Raw genomic sequence first — 20,548 nt, forward strand, 5'->3', positions numbered from 1 at the left:
CTTTAATGAGCGTAAGATTTGAACAGGCACGTCCCAAAAGAGGACATCTAAGTAGCTAATAAGCAAATGAAAACATGCTCAACACCATTAGCCATCAAGGAAAGTAAATCAAAATTACCATAAATAATACTACATGTCCATCAGAATATCGCAAAAAACCAAGCGCTAATGAGGGAGTAGAGCAACTAGGATGCTTGTGGATAGCTGGTGCGAGTGTAAATTGGTGTAACCACTTCAGAGAACGGTTTATCAACATCTACTGAAGCTAAACATACGATCACTCAATACCCCAATGATTCTTCTCCCAAGAGAATACCCAGAAGAAATGAATGTATATGTCCACAAGAAGATAAACACAAGATTACTTCTAGCAGCTTCACTTGTAATAGCCAAAAACTGGAAACCACCCAAATGTCCATCGACAGAAGAAACAGATAAAAAACTGTGGTACATTCATACAGTGAGAAACTATACCGAAATTTTCAAAAAGAATAAACTACAGCTACACACAGCAACATGGGTGAATTCCAGAGACTGAGCCAAAGAAGCCAGAGACCAAGGAGTCCCTACTGCATGCTCCCCCAACGCAAAAACCCCAAGGAGGCAAAGCACCCAAAGGCCTTAGAATGAGAAGAGTGCTTACCCCTGACATGGGTGGGGCACTGATGGGGAAAGGACAGTGGGGAGTTTTACAGAATGAGAAGAGCGCTTACCCCTGACACGGGCGGGGCACTGATGGGGAAAGGACAGTGGGGAGTTTTCTAGGTTGCTAGAAATGTTCCATGTCTTCATCTTGGTTGTGCTACTTGAGTACAAAAACTAACCTGCCTGGGTGTGGTGGCTCATGCCTGTAATCTCAGCACTTTGGGATGCCAAGGTGGGCAGATCACCTGAGATCAGGAGTTTGAGACCAGCCTGACCAACATGGAGAAACCCCGTCTCTACTAAAAATACAAAATTAGCTGGGCGTGGTGGCGCAAGCCTGTAATCCCAGCTACTCGGGAGGCTAAGGCAGGAGAATTGCTTGAACCCGGGAGGGAGAGGTTGCGATGAGCTGAGATCACGCCACTGCACTCCAGCCTGGGCAACAAGAGCAAAACTCTGCCTCAAAAAAAAAAAAAAAAAAAAAAAAACCTACATTTAATATACATGTATTTCATTATGTACAAGTTAAATCTCAATTTTTAAAAAATTAAAAATTGACAGAAAACTCCCCAAACTGGCTCATCTTTGCTATAGGAGGTTACTAACTGGCCCCAGCCTTTTAAAAACAATTATATTTTTATTCTATTAATACCAGCTATTTTAAAAAATTAACAAAGTAGTCAAAGGCCTATTCATTATTACTCTGATACCATTTACCACCAGGTACATATTTTCATCCTTTTCTGTTATTTGCCATGCATATTGTCATGTTTATTCATAGACTATGAATAAACCTTATTTTAAAAGTTTATAATGCTCAATGTTTGGAAGCTGTCATCAATTGTCTTTAAAGTATAGCTATATTTTTTTAGGTAGTAAACTCATAAATCATTTGACTCTTTCCTGCCTCTCAAGTTTTCTTGGCAATTTCTACCTAGAATTTTGGTAGTTAATCCTATGCTGACTGATAAAATCCTTTGTTGTGATCAGCTGTTATTCAAGTATTTTATTGACATTTAGCTTCTCCCCATGTGTCTTACTTCCCGATAGCTTGTCAACTAGGGATTCAACAGAACGGAGCAGAAGCAGTGCCTTTAACACCCACGAGTGCCCTGAATGTAAACAGTTACACAATAGTTCACAGAACTGGCAAGGACTATCCTGGGCCATCAACGTCTTTCACACCTAGTCCAAGAATCCCCTCTTCAGCACCCCTAAAGGGCCATGACAGGAAGCTCCATTTGTAAAACATGCACTTGTAAAAATCCTCTGTATCTAGAAATACCTTTCCTTCCATTTCACACCTGGCTTCACACACCTGTAGGAGAAACAAGGCAGGTTCCCCACCCCCCCACCTTTTTTTTTTTTTTTGTAAGTATGGAAACTGAGGCTCAGATTGCTTGAGGGACTTGGCTATGGTCACAAAGTGAATAACTGACAAAGAAAGAAGATGACTCCAGGGCTCCGATGTCTGGTCATCGGTCTTTCCACCTGTATTAGTCCATTCTCACACTGCGATGAAGAACTGCCCAAGATGGGGTAGTTTATAAAGCTAAGAGGTTTAATTGACTCACAGTTCAGCATGGTTGGGGAGGCCTCAGGAAACTCACAATCACAGAGGAAGAGGAAGCAAGGCACCTTCTTCACAAGGCAGCAGGAAGAAGTGCCAAACAAAGGGGAAAGAGCCCTTATAAAAGCATCAGACCTTGCAAGAACTCACTCACTATCACAAGAACAACATGGGGGAAACCGCCTCCATGATTCACCTGCCTCCGCTTGATCTCTCCCTTGACACGTGGTGATCACGGGAATGATGGAGATTACAATTCAAGATGAGATGGGTGGAAACACAAAGCCTAACCAGATCACCACTGTACTTCTGCCTTCCAAGTGACTCCCGGGAAAGTTCATCAAACAGCTTGTGTCGAATAGTTTTCTAAATCAAGAACGGCCTGGTCTACATAGAGCTTTCCTTCTCAGTTTTCCATCATCCAGAAACAGGGTCTTCTGCATTCCTGACAGAAGTGTTAGGCAGGACAGGGTCAGGCACAGAGCCTGGACATGGCCACCAGCACCTCACTGCAGCCTGACACCATCCACTAGTACTCCCCAGACATGCTCAGACAGCATTCTCTATTACAGCACAGGGATAAGTGTTAGGCTGAGATTAAGCGGCCCTCCTTAAATTCAAAAGAATAAAAGTAAGTGAGTTTGGCTTGGAATGGCCTTTTCTTAATGCAAATTTGCTTCGGTCCACTGTTGTGTTCTTATGGGGCTTTTAATTCTTCTCGGCAGCCTCTCCAGGAAGGAAGTACCTACCCACACACCAGAAAAATCTAGCACTGTGCTGAAAAGTGTTGACCTTGCAAACAACACAGTCACTACTACTCGTGGCCCCACACAGGAGTTGTATTTTTTTATCCAGTAAGTGTTCCCTGGGTTCTTCAGCACCGGTTTAAGTCCTTCCATTTTAGCAAGATTCCTGAGCACCTCCCTCCACTGCTTAAAACATTTCCACAGCTTGTGTTGAAATGTAAATCAGCAGTAGGTGAGCAGAAGGTCTCAATAAATGTTTATGGAATGAATGACCAGCTCCCATGGTTACAGGATGAAGTCAGCACAGTACCGTGGATAGAGAAGATAGTTCAGTTAGATATGAGATTAAGTCCAGGGATTATCACCAACTAGGTATGAACTGAGGTCCTGAAACAGACAGGCCAGCAAATAGGCCTCAATTTCCTCACTGTCAAATGAGAACAGAAGTACCCAGACCTCGCAGGCACGCGGAGGATTCAGTGGAATTGTGTTAATGCGGATCTTGGCATTGAGTAAAGTGCTACCTCAAGAGTTCTGTTCCCTCCCTTCCAGCATGTCTACCTTGCCACCTCCCTGTGCACACCACACTCCAGTCCCACTGCATGGCCATGCTGTGCCCTCTACCCTCCACCAGGAAAACTCCTACGTCCTCTTCAGGGGTCAGTGACCAGTGCCACCTCTGTGAAGTCTTCCCTACTCCCACTCTTTCTGCTGCTTTCCCTGCCTCTGGGCTACTCCGCCAACCCCTCAATGTGATTACATTATGTACTGCATTTGGTTTTCCACTAGACTGAATGCTCCTTGCAAATGGAAACTACACCAGCACCTCTCTGCAATCCCAGCACCTAACGACGTTCTTCACACGTCAGTGGTGCTTGATAACAGGTAACTACCAAAAAAGAAAAGGCACTAGATCAGTGAGACTTGTGTGTGACTGTGTGACTGTGTGATATGATGTGTGTGCGTGCCTGTATGTGTATACGTGTGTGTGTGTGTGACACACAGAAAGATTGATTCGTCTCAATAAATCTCTTTCAGTTTTGAGATACTATTTCAAAAGCCTCAATGTAACTTGGCTCAACACTTCAGTCACTCAAAGAAACTCCATTTCACATCTACATTAACTGAAATTCTTCCTTTGTCACTACGTCACCTACATTCACTTGAGGCAGTACCTGCATTTAGATACCAGCTAACTGTACATAAGCAGTCCCTCAGGTCAGCCCACATGCCCATTCATGAGAAGCCAACCTCCTTCTGGTTCCAGAAACCACAGCCACTAATTCACTTTAAAGACCACACAAGAACAAGGACTTCAAAGCCGATGGCAGCATTTCTGTTGTAAACTCTATCAAATAAAAACTGGCTTATTAATTTTAAATGACTTCAGAGCATTTAAGGAAAAAACATGAGACTGACACAAAGGTTCTGAAACTCATTAGAGCTGGTCTTGAAATCACTGATATATTTAAATTGAAATCTGCTCTTTCTGACAGCTTTTCGTTCAGACATGCTACTATGTGTGTGTCACTACGGTTAAGGTTGGGTGAGCACTTCCATTAAAACCTTCACTTTCACAAGCTTATAATTTAAGAATAAAAATTTGCTCTAGGCTTGACTTCTGCATACAAAAGGTTTCAAATATATATTCCAAAGAATAAAATAAACCTGTCTGAACTGAAAGCTCGGATGCAAAGCATAGTAGATTACCTGTGGTGTGTCTCTGGTTTAGACAAGTTAGAATAAGCTAGGAATTTAGCATTGAAGATTTCCTTTCTAGACCATAAAGCTTCAAAACAGAGAAAGGTTAGTAATGTCATGTTATAAGCAAGGTAAACTTAAAACCAATTTATTCCAGAATCCTCAAGATCATCCTTATCTCCCGAACTCTTCACATCCAGTTTGTCACCAGACCCTGTCAATTCTACCTGCAGGTACTTCTCGGATTCACCAGGCTAAGTAGTCTTATGGCCTCCAAACCGTCCACCTCCCTGCCGCTGGGGTTGTCATTAAGCAAGCAACCAAACCAGTGCCAGTCTGACCATGTCCCCCTACAGGATAAGATCCCAACTACCTGGCAAGGCTTGCTGGAGGCTCTTCAGGACCTAGTCCTCTCCCTCTCACCGTGAACAGGCCTTTCTGTTTCATCTTCTTGCCTTTTACATCCAATACAGGGACTTTGCTTTCCAACAACATAGGAAGGTGCTCACATCCAGCTTCAGGTTAATTACATCAGAAGAATGATTGTACTTAAAAAACATATTTATATTCATGATAGCTCAGCTACATTCACAAGTCTGTCACAGAGGGTAGATTGTAAATATGGAAACTGAGGCTCAGAGCATCCGAGTGGCTTCAGCACGTATCACCCAAAAAGAACTGCTAAAGCAGCAGCCACTTGATCCCAACTTTGGCGGGAGCCACAGGCACTACAGGCAACCCTGGGAGATTCAGGCGACAGACTCATGGGAGCAGCTCCTGCTGGAAATCCACAACAGGCTTCTCAGCTCCAGGGCTGTGCCCTCTGAGAGGCAAAGGCTGCTCTTCTCAAGCTCTTCCATACATGCCCTTCTCACCCCCAACTCCAGACTGCTGCTGACCTATTTCCTCCAACCAGACAACTTTGCCTTTCAAGCCCCACTCAGGTATCACCTGACTGCCCCAAGCTTCACAGAGATCAGACAACAGAGCACTGCCTCAGTTTACCACTTTTGCTCATCAACATTTCCTGTTTGTTTTCCTTCTATTTCCAATGATAAACTTCTAGAAGGCAAGGACCTCATGTTGATTTTATATCTCCTTATAGCACCTATGACCGAACCACAGGAGAAGCATTCAGCAAAACTCATTACATATATATTCTGAAATACATATATTTATATATAAATATATAAAACATATCTATGTATTAAATATATAAACATTTATATTTTTATATATACATATAAATATGTAAGTATATATAATACATATTTATATATTTATATGTATTTATATTTTTATACATATATGTATTTATATTTTTATACATATAAATGTATGTATTTATATGTATAAATATTCTTTTTTGAGACAGGATCTGGCTTTGTCACCCAGGCTAGAGTATGGTGGCACAATCTTGGCTCACTGCAACCATCACTTCCTGGGCTCAAACCATCCTCTCACTTCAGTCTGCTAAGTAGCTCTACAGGCACACATCACCATGCTCAGGTAATCTTTCTGTATTTTTTTTTTTTAGAGACAGGGTTTCGCCATGTTGGGGTTTCACCATGTTACCCAGGCTGGTCTTGAACTCCTGGGCTAAAGTGATCTCCCCGCCCTGGCCTCCCAAAGTGCTGGGATTATAGGCATGAACCACCAAGCCCAGCAGAAAATATTTTCAATACGTAGTAATTTGACTTATTTTTAAAAGAATATGAATGTTACTATGTTCTTCGCGACGAGACTGAATGTAAATAAAAATAAACACAGTATCCATGCTATGTTCTCTATTACTAATTTTTAGAACTCACTTTTTCCTTTAAGCTGAAAGAATAAAGTTGATTTGCAAAATGACAAAAGTACGCAAATCATTAACACGTGACCAAGCTCAGGGACTAAACAACACAGGTGGGCCTAAAAGTAGCAGCTCTCCAAAAATATAATTCAGGCTCGAACTGTCGATAATCGCATTTCACTACACATGTGAAGTGGAAATACCCAGTAATTTCCAGTAGAGCCAGTAGGGGACAGGGTCAGGAGCAATACACACAGCCTCCGGTGTCTACATCATGTGCAGGGGAGGGCGATTCACTGGAACAGCTCAGAGAGCGAATCTAAGTCTCACTGCGGTCAGTGAGCCCTGGCTGGAGGACTCAGGAGTGGAACGTGGCAATGGGAGCTTGTGCGTTTAAAGCAGAGCCAGAAAGAAGGTGCAGAAAGAGGGCATAGGGTGCACCTGAAGGGAGCCCTCGGCATCTGTGGGGAGGTAAGAGGCCTTGTAGGGAACACTGGGTGAAAAAAAAAAAAGAACAAAAGGGGCTTGACAGTGTTGTGGGAGTATATTTCACATCACCCCATTTTTTGGAAAATACAGAAAGCACTTAAAAAAAAAAGCAACAGAAAAATACAATAACCCAAGAGAACACAAGCCAGTTATCTGAAGAGATGCTCGATTAAATCTAATAAAAGCTAAGGATCTGATAAATTCCTCCCTGTGAATTTCACCTCTCAGAAGACAAAGAAAGGACAGGAACGCTGATGCTCAGGGCCAATGAGGCCTGTGAGCAGAGTGACAGTACGCTGTCACACCCTCGACAATCCTCACCTAAGTTGCTGTAGACTCCTCTCAGGTTTAGCATTCATCCCAGTAGGGGTAAACTCGTCACAGAGGGACAAAAGTACAAACTGGGAAAAGGGACCTTTATACAAACTGGGAAAAGTTGTCTGTCTGTGAGGGCCCCAGCCCAGTGGGGACCCAGCGTGGGGTGTGGCGGATGGGCTGGACCTCACTCCTTTTATATCTCCTTATACCACTTACGACTGAACCACAGGACCTAATCAGGTGCTTCTGTGTGCACAGAGGGCTCACAGCCCTCAGAGAGCCTGGCCACACGTGACTTACACGTAGAGAACAAGGCAATCAGTTCCCCATTCAACCAGCGCTGCTTGAGCCCTCCTGTGTGACAGGCACTATGCCAGGCGGCAGTGCCAGAGTGGTGCCCAAGGACAGAAAGGCCCCACTCTTAAAGCTCAAACTCCAGGGAAGGGGACAGATGACAAACACAAAAGCAATCACAGGCAGTGACACATCTGCAAGAGGACAAAACCGCACGCTAGCACAGACGTCAGGGGGTCTTCACGGTCAGAAGAGACTCTATGCCGAGGCTAGAAGAACCCAGGGAAGCCTGCAGCAGGCAGGAAGGGGGTCCATAGCAAAGTCCTGAGGAGAAGAGGCTGGCAAGTCCTGGGCCCTGATCACCACCAGAGGGAGTGGACTGCAGTGAGGGAGGAAGCAGCCCCTGATGAGGACACAGCAGGGGCAGGGCCATCTGGGCAGCCCAGCCCTCTGAGTTTGTTCTAAGTGTAAGGAAAAGTCAGTGGGGAGACATGGACTACTATTTATATTCCAAAAAGAGCCCCTTGGTGGAGCTACATTGAGGAGGTCAAGAGCACAGGGACCCTTTGGAAGAAAGAAGAGTGGCCAGGACTGGGTGATGGAGTCGTGGCTAAGGAAAATGTATCTAAAGTGAGAGAAATCATGGTAAGAAAGCCCCCAGGCATTTTAAACAGTCCCAATCTCTCCAGACCAAAACTCACGACCTCTGGTGCGCAGACGCCCACGGCATGAATTCTGACTATGAAGCGGCTGTGGAGGACACAGCACACTGACTGAGCACACCGGCTCCGCATCAGATCTCAATCAGCCCCAACCTAGCCACTTCCTGGCTGTGAAACTTTAGGGAGTCTCAGTTCCTCAGTAAAATAAAAGTAATCATACTTTCTCATTGGGTTATTAAAAAAATGAAATGAAATACACAGTTTCTGGCTGAGTTTTATCAAATGTTAGTTGTTTGCTGTTTTGGCTACCGAGTGCTTTATTCATTCGACAGACAATTACAGAGCACCATCTCTGTGTTGGGCACATTCTAGATGAGAATGAAGGAAAGTCCTTGTCCTCAGTGGGCTTACATTCAAGTTGGGAAGATAGACAAATGAAGGAATATACAGGTGACCCTTGAACCACACGGGTATGAACTGAGTGGGTCCACTTATACATAGATTTTCTTCCAGATCTGCCACTCCTGAGACAGCAAGACCCACCCCTTCTCCTCTTACTCAATGTCACAATGACGAAGATGAAGACCCTGATGATAACCCACTCCCACTAATGAATAGGAAATGTATTTTCTCTTCCTTATGATTTTCTTAATAATGTTTTCTTTTCTCCAGCTTACTTTATTGTAATACAGTATGTAATACATTTAGCAGACAACATATGTGTTAATCAACTGTTTGCGTTACTGGTAAGGCCTCTGGTCAACAGTAGTTAAGTTTTGGGGAGTTAGAAGTTATATGGATTTCGACTGCGTGGGGTGGGGTCAGCATCACTGCCCCCTGTGCTGTTCAAGAGTCAAATGTACGTGCTGACAAGTACTGACTGCCAGGTAAGAGGGGAGCGAATACCCAGGTGCATCTCTAAGACACTGGAACGGTGGCCCAAAGAACGCCCACCAACCACACACCCTGACGCGGACAGGGGCGCTGATGTTGTGGCACAGACCCCATTTGCCTTGGCCAAGCCACCCCTTTGAGCCTCATTTTCTTATCTTCTGATAGGGAGAGTTACATACCTGTATTACGAGGTTATTGTGAGGGCGAGCTGTGAAGCTGGACGTGAACACATTTTATAAGGATCTAAACAAATGTGAGTTTTTACATCATGATCATTTTCTCCAAATGCCACTTTTCCCATTTAAAAACAAAAATAAAACAACCTCCTCAAATTTCTCCATAAAGCAATCTTCCTTCTCTGAACTCCTTTTTTTTTTTTTTTTTTTTTTTTTTTTTGAGATGGAGTGTCACTCTGTTGCCCAGCTGGAGTGCAGTGGCACTCAGTTCAAACCTCCGCCTCCTGGGTTCAAGCGATTCTCCTGCCTCAGCCTCTCGCGTAGCTGGGATCACAGGCGCATGCTACCAGGCCTGGGTGATTTTTGCATTTTTAGTAGAGACGGGGTTTCACCATGTTGGCCAGGCTGGTCTCAAACTCCTGACCTCAAGTGATCCGCCCACCTTGGCCTCCCAAAGTGCTGGGATTACAGGCGTGAGCCACTGTGCCTGGTCCCATGATTTTGTTTTTAATCTGTGTCCTGACATCACTTTTTACTGAATTATATATGATTAGAATGTAAGCTTTGGAAGACAGGATTTATTCCGATTAACTGTGTAAACCTGTAATTCCAAGCAGGTGCCTGACAGAGGTTATGAATGCTTCACTGGTGAGTAAAAAGAATTCTCATGCTGCAGATTATGAGATTGACTCTCTTGCTCTAAAAACCAGAAACAAAACTGTAAGATGAAGGTTACAGGGAGGCCTATTTTGCCTCAATATAAGGAATGGCTTTCTAACTATATAGTCTTCTCGCTCTGGAAAGGGCTGCCTTGCAAAATCAGATCTTGAGCAGGGTCATGACTCCTGGAAGGAGGCTAGGACTACACTGCTGAGTACACAGCTCCTGCATCAGTGCAGGACTCAGTCCCTGAGTGCTGGGCCTGTCACAGACATCACCTTCTTTACTCCCACGCAGCCAGGTTGACAATCACAGACCCTTTCTACAGGGAACCTAAGACACCAATTTAACCTGGCCAGGCTGAGCTAGTGGGTCACAAGCTTGAAATCTGAAGTACTGTTCTTCTGGGGTCCACTGCATCCCAAAAAACATCAGTGGAAAAGGCAAAGCTGGCAGGCTGGGTGCAGAACAGACAGGGCAGTCAGGGGATCTGCCATTCACAAGGCTATTTCAGAACTATTAGATTACAAGGGCACTTTTATTGGATAATCTGCCCAGCACAAACTTACAGCTAAAATGAATTTCCATGCTCGCTTAGGCAGCACATATACTAAAACTGTAATAATACTGGGAAGATGAGCATGGCACCTGCGCAAGGATGACACACAAACTAGTGAAGACTTCCATATTTTTGTCCTATGGCACTGTAGGATGGCCAGAGTTAACATTAACACATTTCATAGTTTCAGATAGCGAGGATACTGAACATTCCCAACACAAAGAAATGAAAAACTGAGATGATGGATATGCTAATTATCCATCTGCTCTGATCTTATACATTATATGTATCAAAACATCACCAATGGGCCAGGTTCACACCTGTAATCCCTGCACATTGGGAGGCCGAGGCGGGTGGATCGCTTGAGCTCATGAATTTGAGACCAGCCTGAGCAACATGGCAAAAACTCATCTCTACAAAAAAATATAAAAATTAGCTGGGCATGGTGGTGCACGCTGACGTGGGAAGATGGCTTGAGCCTGGCAGGTGGAGGCTTCAGTGAGCCGTGATTGAGCCACTGCACACCAGCCTGGTAACAGTACTAGATTTTGTCTCAAAAAAAAAAAAAAAAAACTTGATATATGTCATGAATATGTACAATTATCATTTGTCAATTAAAGAAAATGTTTTTAACCATCTTGAAAAAATGTAAAAATAAGAGAAGTAAAGTTTTTTTAAAAAGGCCATGATGGTAAAAGATATGGTCCACCTGGAGTGGACTGCAAGCTCGTAAGGACTCAAATGAAGCAAAAAATATTCAAAAACAGTGTTCAGGCCATATCAATTCCAGGTAGAGGTAATATGCGATGCAAATGCAGAAAGTTATCTAATCCTCCTTGGCAAATATCCCAAATGAATACTGGCAGCCAAGCCTCACCAATACTCAGGCTCTCAAATTCGAAGAAATCAGGAAGACGACCTGAACTTGGTCTCATCAATGGTACCTTATAAACTAACGGCAACAGAATACACTACGCCCTCACTCTCTGTCTACAAAGATCCATCAGCACCAGCATTTCCATTAAGGCAATCATTTCACCAACTCACTATACATTCACTCAAGTTCAACTAAAGTTAAGCCATCTACTATCCACTTGATATTAAAATGCAGCAGGGGTGAAAAGTCACAACTGTGCTTCCACACTGGGCTGCTGAGAGGTCCCAGACTCAGATTCAAAGTCACATATTAATAATAGCTGATGTCCTGGAGGTTCCTCTAACCCCTTCCTCCTTTTTGTGCTTTTATCACCTCCGTTTTATTCCTTGAGAGTAGATTATAGCTACAAAGGGTGGCCACAGGATAGCTGCAGTCTAAACCATTAAGAGCAGAAGAAATTACAAAAATTGCACAGTTCTTCAGGGACACCAGAGTATGGGTATACCAATATATCAACGAATGTGAGTGATTACAAATGTGTGTAATGTGGAAGTGTTCTCATAAGGATACTTATTCAGGGTCACCTCAAAAACATTAACAGGTTCCCTCTTCTATCATACACATTAAAAACAAAACAAAAACAAGGTCTAAAAATCCCGTCCCAGAGGATAGAGAATCTACTCAGGGAAGATCTTAGGTTTGGTTTTGTTTTAAAGCAGGTTTCAAAAAGGAATTTTTTGAAGTTTCTTTTGTTTTTAAACTTCTAGGGATTTTCACAAAGCTCTTATTGATCAGACTCATAGGGAGGGCCCAGGACAAGTAAAGCTGGGACTGGAGTTGGGGAGAGAAGGAATCACAGAACGGGACAGGCCTGTGGAGACAGAGGAGATGGAGGAAAAACTGTGTCTAGGGTCAGACAGGTCTCAGCTTCCGCCTTGACTGGGCTTACTCAGTGGCTCTGGCGAGCTTTCCTGTTCCTACACCTGCTTCCTCACTTATAAAATGGGGACGGTGCCCAGCTCTGGAGGAACGGCGAGGGTTAGGGAGCCTCTGTCAGGGCCCTCAGCCCACCACTGGCATTTGGAGGCGCCAAGGAACACTGTCTTAGGAGAAAGCCCTGTATTTCTGGCCTCTATTCTGACTTCTCAGTACACAAATTAAATGATCAATGACAGCCTAGACCTGGTATTGGAGCTTTCTTCTAATTTGTTTAATTCTGTCTCAGATTATTCTAGGAAGGTATAGTTGCAGACACCTCCTTATATAACAGAAAGTAAGAAAAGTCTTACCGTGCTCAGCCCACAGCGGGCATTGCCTAACCTTCCCTGGTTAGGATGCCAGCCCCAAGTTATATCACTTGGGACTCCATGGTAACTGTTTGACCTTTAAGTCTGTTTTCCATGCCCCTATGGGTGCCTCTACTCCCATGCAAACACCTGCGTCACAGGTAAGGTGGGAGGCTAGGGAAAACGTGCATCACTTTGCTGGACATCAGCTCCCAAACTGATTGACACAAGCAACACTTTTCCTAAAAGGGCCAAGGACCGCAGTCAGGTAAAGAGATGAGGAAGAGGAGGAAGGCCATGGTTTAATAGGAGGACTTCCAGTGAGAAGGGTCAGCGAGGAAGACAGAGCAGAAGCGTTGCCAGTCCCGAGGGCAGGATGCAGATGCTGGGGTCTGACCTGGGAACTCAAACCCGCCTCAGGTGGACACACCAGTGTACACTAGGGGCACCCTCCCCCAGGCTCCAAGGCAGGGACACACACCACCGAGAAGACCCCAGACAGAGCCCCAAGGACAAAGAAAAAGTATTTCATTTCTTTTTTTTTTTTTGAGACAGAGTCTCACTCTGTCACCCAGGCTAGAGTGCAGTGGTGCAATCCTGGCTCACTGCAACTCTGCCTCCCGGGTTCAAGCGATTCTCATGCCTCAGCCTCCCAAGTATCTGGGACTACAGGCGCACGCCACCACGCCCAGCTAATTTGTGTATTTTTTAGTAGAGACGGGGTTTCACCATGCTGGCCAGGCTGGTCTTAAACTCCCAACCTCAGGTGATCTGCCCACCTCAGCCACCCAAAGCGCTGGGATTAAAGGCGTGAGCCACTGTGCCCAGCCCATTTCATTTCTTCAGTCCCCCAAAAGCCACTGGAACTAAAGCTGGACAAAATAGAAAAAATGAAGAACACTAAATTCACAGAAGGTGAAGTCTCCATGTGATCTATAACATTTACAAAACAAGAACATAGTTAAAAGCACAGATCTTTTAAATGACATAGCTACAGTTTTCATTTATGGAAATGATGAAAATGAGATATGTGTTTAGAATGAGTAATTTACAAAGTTGGAAACCTTAAACAGCACACAACGAAGGCAGTGCTTACACACTGAACACAAATTAATCTCAATGTCAGCTATCACGAACAGGCAAGGTCACAGGTCAGGGCATTTCACCAAGACAGCCAGTGGCTCTACCAAACTTTACAAAGGCACCGGCAACTCTCCAGAGAACAGGCAAGCCTGGACTGATGTCCTAAGTCCTAGTTTTTTCAGTCTTTGTTTCATTAAATAAGTTGAACCGGTAAGGATAACAATAAAAGAAAAAAATAGAGCACAACCAGCTTCCTCATAGCTTGGGGGAAAAAAAGCAAATAGGCTTATTACTTCCTCTAAGAACGAGTATCTTTCAATCCCAACACAGAGTAAAACAAAGAGCTGGAGTGATCTTTAGGGAGCTGGAAGAGACTGCCAGCAAGCTCACAGGCTGGACTGACAGGCCCGCAGTCCTCAGTCAGTAGGGCCACACCCAGCTTTCTGTGAAATACCAGTGCGAGAGAGGAGATTTTAAACAAGATTGCTCTGCCCTGAAAACTAGACTATTTCTTTGTCCCAAAATTAAGACCAGACACAACCTTAAAGACTAAGACAGTGGTTTGGTGAGCCCCTGTGGCTAGGAGCACAGGCTTTGGGTCTAACAGACCTGCTTGGAGTCCAGTTCCAGGTGCAGGTACCATTAGCCTCTGGCAGGCTGCTCAACTTCTCCCATTCCCCATTTGAAAAATGAGGACCAAAACTCCCTCACAGGGTAAGGATCAAAGCCTGAGAAGAGAGCCGACACTGCACCAGGGAGAGTCACTCTTACTGAATCCACTGTCACAGTGGCAGTGGCAGTGGCAGAAGCGTCATCTGCAGCTCTCAGCACAGCTTCAGCCCCCTTCTCACGCAGTGTCTTCCATCTGCAGCCACGGGTTTCCTACGACGTGGAAAAGAGCCACTCCGACAGAACAGTTCCAGGGGCACACTGTGAAGAATGCTGCTTACCTCACTGGCAAAGTCCTCCAGCCAACCTAGATGAACAACCTGAAAACAGACATCATTCTTTCCCTTCTATGCCCCATAATATCTACCCAGTTCCCATGACCATAGAATGCAAGGATTAAATCTAGATTCACGGCTCATCAACCTCAACACCTCCGGCCTATGAAACTGACTGCCTTGTACCCTCACCATCATCTTTGACTCTATTCTGTCCCTCCTCAATTTGTAGCTCATACCCCTCAGTCAGCAGATGCAATGTTACCATGAAGTTGGCTGAGAACAAAAAATGTCACATATGGAACACGTTTGCTTCTAGGGAAACATTTAAGTGAAACTGAGGTCAGGAAAATGGCACACAGGAAGCAGTGGGCACAGTCACTCTTTGAACTCTGAGGCCAAGTGAACTTTATAAATGATCTGCTGTGTTATGCATCAATTTCAGCAATTTTTTATTAAGCACTCCATGCAAAAACTGCACAAGACACATACTCTCAAATTATCAGTGACGAGGAAATCAGGTATCTTTACATGAAGAGCCATCTAAAACAATTTTTGTATCAAATATATAGTAATGGATTACATAGTCTATCAAATAAAATAAGTATCCATGAGTCCATACTGATATGAACAGCTGAATAAGTAAATAAATGTGGAAGAAGGGACAGCTCTTCCTTTTAGTAAAATCCCAATGAATGCATGCAGAAGAAATAACGGAGACAGAAAATCACCACTTGGCAAACACTACAGTAGTAACTATTACAGACAAAAATCATGATAGATACAAAAACCAGTATCTATCAGGTTTTTGCATCTGGTGAGAAACAGGATATTTGATGGTGAGAAACAGGACATTTGCATAGTCTCAAAGTATCTTTCTATAAGGTATTCATTAATTATAAGAGAAAAACAGTAACTTCTGATGGAAAAACCAAAAAGACATATTGATTCATGTATTCCCTGAGAAGGACACACTTTACTTCCATGGTATTCTTGCATAAAATGCGTAATTTCAGTCTACACATGATAAAATATCCAACAAATGCATATTGAGGGACCTCTACAAAGTAACCGGTCAGGCCAGCAGTGCTCTTCAAAAGTGCCGGGGTCATGAAAGACAAGGAGAGACCAAGCAAGTATCCCAGGTTGGAAGTGATTTGAGAAGATTCGACAACTAAATGCAATACGGGATTCTGGAAGGGAAAAAAGGGCATTAATGCCAGGACAACTGGTGAAATTCAAACAAGGTCTGCAGATCAGTTAATAGTATCGTACCAAGGTTGACTTCCTGGTTTAGATCATTAAACTGAAGGCTGTATAAGATGTTAACTTTAAGTGAAGCTAGGTGAAGTGTATATAGGAGTTCTGTGCACAAATTTTGCAACTGTTTTGTAAGTCTATAATTATTTCAAAATAAAAAGTTAAAAAACAAACAAACAAACAAATTTCACATCCCCAGAAATACTAGTCCCTATCCCTGGTGTGATACCTCACACTTAAGATAAACCAACAGAATAGAAGAAGCTGAATAGGGAGAGGAGCCCCATGCCAACTCAGAGTGACAATCTGCAATACAATCTATGCATAAACTGGGACACTCCTGTATACAACCTCTGCCACAGAGGAGTCCAAGTTATATAAAGCATATGTGTATTTTCCCTTACAGTGCTAAAGGACACGTAGCTATATACAGCGTATGCTACTGAGCGTCTAAACCCTTTCCGTGAATTTCAGGGCCTTGGGATCTTTAAGCTGATGCCCAGAGGTTTTCACTCTAATTTGGTACACATTCCTGAAGGCCTCATGTATTATCAGAGTTCTAAATGTAGATGAGAGCTTTATGAAAACATAGGCTAAATACATCTCTGGAAATTCACATCTTGTGCTATTCTTGTGTAGCTCTGTCAGAGACAAGTAGAACAGCGGGAAATGTTTGTATTTAGCCACAACTGCCACAGGATGCCAAGAACCAAAAGTGACATCTTCCTCTGCCTCTTGGCGGGCCCTGTTTTCAGAGACAGGCTGCAGCAACAGTAAGTTGCGAACATGGCTGCTTGTCTCTTCTGCCACTCAGCTCTGGCTAGGTAGGAGTTGCCTGTTCGAGGAAGATGGCCAACTTGAAATTGCCTTACTCCATCCTGAAGCATAAGGCAGGAAAAGGGGGAGGCTGCTGCAATGATGCTTGCCTCGAAACAAAATTCATGGCAGTTGATACACATATGAGTTTCTCCATCTCCATACCTTCCCCTGCACCTCTCAAATGGTTGGATCAACACAAAAGAAGAAATCCAAGTAAGGTGTGACAAATCACTTAAGTGATGAGATCAACTGAAAAATAGTAGTAATCAATTTAATAGATATGTCTCTATTCCGTTAAACCCTGTATGCCTGCATTTACTTAAAAAGCATTACATTCAATCTCAACAACATAGAAAAATGTACATGTCTCTAAGATAAGCTAATCTTCAGACAAGCTGGTGCCCCACGTCACAGCACCGGGCCCATTACATGGTACTGATTATCAATTAAACAGTTCATTCACAGGATCTATTAATTTATTTTTCATTGGCATAGATGAAAAACATCTGAGCTAATCATTCAACTATGTTAAGGTAAGTAAAATCTGATAGGATATACTTTGCTTTCACACAATTATAGTACTTCAAAGTAGGGTTTAAGCCAAACCCTACTTTTCCACTTATTTCTATCACAAAACTGGTCATCCATTTCCATGCAAAAGTCTCAACTTACAGCTGAACCTTGGTATGTTCTGATCTGCTAGTATTTTTCTAGGGTTAAAGTTGCAACAGTTTTAAATGCCAAGTTCAGCCTTCCACCATGAGCCCTCTCTTCTTCCCTGGCCTCTGTTTCACAAACTGACATAAATTTTAGCTCCATTTCATACAAGCCTCTTCTAGCCTTTGGCTCAGCCACAATTTCTAAACTTAGCTTCTGGAGTTTGGGTGGTAGACTTTCCTCAACCATCAAGCTGCAGTATGATGTTTCAGCAGCAGGTGTTGTATCTTTTTTCTTTTTTTCTTTTTTTGAGACAGGGTATCGCTCTGTCGCTGGATTAGGGTTAGGGGTGGAGTACAGTGGTGTGATCACGGCTCACTGCAGCCTCAACTTCTTGTGTTTAAGCGTTTCTCCTGCCTCAGCCTCCCAAGTAGCTGGAACTACAGGCGTGTGCCACCATGCCTAGCTATTTTTGTATTTTTAGTAGAGACAGGATTTTGCCATGTTGCCCAGACTGGTCTCTAACTCCTGAACTCAAGCCACCCTCCCACTTCAGACTCCCAAAGTGCTGGGATTACAGGCATGAGCCACCGCACCTGGCCCAGGTGCTGTATCTTAATACAACGAATGCTCTCAAAATTCCTGCAGCTTGAGGCTTCTGGTTACACACTATTATCTGTTGAACACCTGAAGGATATATACAGTGAGTGTCAAACATCTCATGAAGAAGATGTCAAGAAGATATTTGACATACACTGTATGTAGCATTCAGGTGTTCATACAGGTGTTTTACATTTTACAATGTAAAAACTGGAAGGACTCCTCAAAACTCGTAAAGCCCAAGCCCCTACCATACACACGAGTTAGAGCAGGGGCCCAGAAAGACTTTGTTTTTTGTTTGTTTGTTTGTTTTTCCCAAAACGGAGTCTTGCTCTGTCGCTCAGGCTAGAGTGCAGTGGCACGATCTCGGCTCACTGCAACCTCTGCCTCCTGGGTTCAAGCAATTCTCCTGCCTCACCCTCCCAAGTAGCTGGGATTACAGTCATGCTCCACCACGCCTAGCTAATTTTTGTATTCTCAGTAGAGACGAGGTTTCACCATGTTGGCCAGGCTGGTGTCAAACTCTTGACGTCGTGATCTGCCTGCCTCGGCCTCCCAGAGTGTTGGGATTACAGGCGTGAGCCACTGCGCCCAGCCCAAGACTTTTGTTTTAAACAAACTATAAAAGCAAGTTAAAGACAGAAGGTGATCTGAACTAAGTGCCCACACTAAAAGGTAATCTGCTGGGAGGACAGAGCACAGGAAATTATTTTTCTAGTTTTTAGGCAACCACCACCAAAGAGAGAAAAACAATAAATAAAAAATGCAATACAGAGAAATCGACACGAAGAGATGTATAAATACCAGAAGTCAGTACTGGTGCTTTTAGAATTAAAAACCCTAAAAGCCTGAAGCAAGCTGTAAGGTTGAATGGACTATTATCACTTCTCCATGCTCCTCTCCCAAAAACCAGGATCACCACCGGGGATGCACAGAACTGAATCGTGCTTGCTGTCACTCCCAAAGTACCCAGAGACAGGGGCTGCAAGCCATGGCCTGCAGACCTCCGAGCCAGCAGGCAGATCGGGGGGGGAAAAAACAAAATAGGTTTCAGTTCACATGCAGAGTTTGGTACAGGCCCCCAAGAAAACTATTTTAAATGGGAAATCACAGATAAAAATTGCGAATGAGGTTCTTGAATTCGGAGCACCCTGCCAAATGATCTGCAAGTTCATTTCTCTAGGGAGAGGGTCCCCATGACCCTGGAAAAGGTTAACAGCCTCAATGCCGAAAACAGAAAAAACTGAGAGCAGGTCACAGTAATGGAATATGAACTGGGAACTGATGTAATAATCCTCTCTCTCTCCCTGAGTGACAATGCACTGATGAGGTGACCTACTAAAAGGAGCAAAGGCCTAACGTCTGATCCTGGAAAAGCATGGGAAAGATACATGGTTTGGTACTGAGATGAGAAAATATGACACTTTTATAAAACAACAGCAATGCAATGTTTACATTTGTGTTCACTCCAATTTATTACTTAAGACTTTTAGAACCGATGAGAACATTCTAAAACTAGAAAAACAGCTAGACTCAAAAGACAATTTTTTAAAAAGATAATTTTTGCTTAAGTGTGTTTTGCTTTGTCATGAACCCTCATTCAAAAGCTCTTAGCCCACAGCCTATTCCTTCCTGCCACCGCAGTGCACCTCATTCTAGGGTGCCTACAGCTCCTATTCCAATAGGAACTTACTTTAAATCATTAGAAATTTTCTAATGATTGGCCGGGCGCGGTGGCTTATGCCTGTAATCCCAGCACTTTGGGAGGCCGAGGTGGGCAGATCACCAGAGATCAGGAGTTCGAGACTAGCCCGGCCAACATGGTGAAGCCCCGTCTCTACTAAAAATACAAAAAATTAGCTGGGCGTGGTGGTGGGCACCTGTTATCCCAGCTACTCAGGAGGCTGAGGCAGGAGAATTGCTTGAACCCGGGAGGCTGAGGTTGCAGTGAGCCGAGATCATGCCACCGCACTCCACCCTAGGTGATAGAGCAAGTCTCCACCTCAAGAAAAAAAAAAAGCTCATTATTGTGTATTATCAATATGTAATGATCCCTTCACAGCTGGTTAGTTTTACCCATGTTAAGTGACTGTCACATTTTCTTCTTCTGAAAAAGAACCACATCTGAACTGCCCACGTGGTCAGCTTCATGGCACTTACTACACGTAAAGACTGCACTTTTCACACTGGAGCGTGAGACAACCCAAGGTCTTAGGAGAAAGCAGGGTTGTTTTCCTGTAATACCCATCTGACTTGATGGTAAGTCACTTAACATGGTTTTAAAAATAGCAAACATTATCATTTGCATGAATTTTTAAGATTTAAAAACACAAGTCCAAAAACCAACAACAAAAACATGAATCTTGGGAGCAAATGCTTTTTTTTTTTTAGATGGGATCTTGCTCTGTTGCCCAAGCTGGAATGCAGTGGTGTGACCATAGACCACTGCAGCCTTGACCTCTTAGGCTCAAGCCAACCTCCCACTTCAGCCTCCCGAGTAGCTGGGACGACAG

At 43.7% G+C, this 20,548-nt stretch overlaps 1 protein-coding gene and 1 non-coding gene across 6 annotated transcripts in view; one reads left to right on the forward strand and one right to left on the reverse strand.

Annotated features, from left to right (window-relative positions):
• The window catches only part of SETD3 (SET domain containing 3, actin N3(tau)-histidine methyltransferase), an 82,821-nt gene that overhangs the window by 35,666 nt on the left and 26,607 nt on the right, over positions 1 to 20,548 (reverse strand). The gene's annotated exons all lie outside the window — the stretch shown is intronic.
• Positions 10,537 to 10,643, forward strand: LOC112437151 (U6 spliceosomal RNA). The gene has a single exon (XR_003025800.1). It is a non-coding gene; the product is annotated as a U6 spliceosomal RNA (small nuclear RNA).

The sequence above is a fragment of the Pan paniscus genome, chromosome 15 (genome assembly GCF_029289425.2).
Source record: "Pan paniscus chromosome 15, NHGRI_mPanPan1-v2.0_pri, whole genome shotgun sequence".
In the NCBI taxonomy this organism is placed as follows: Eukaryota; Metazoa; Chordata; class Mammalia; order Primates; family Hominidae; genus Pan; species Pan paniscus.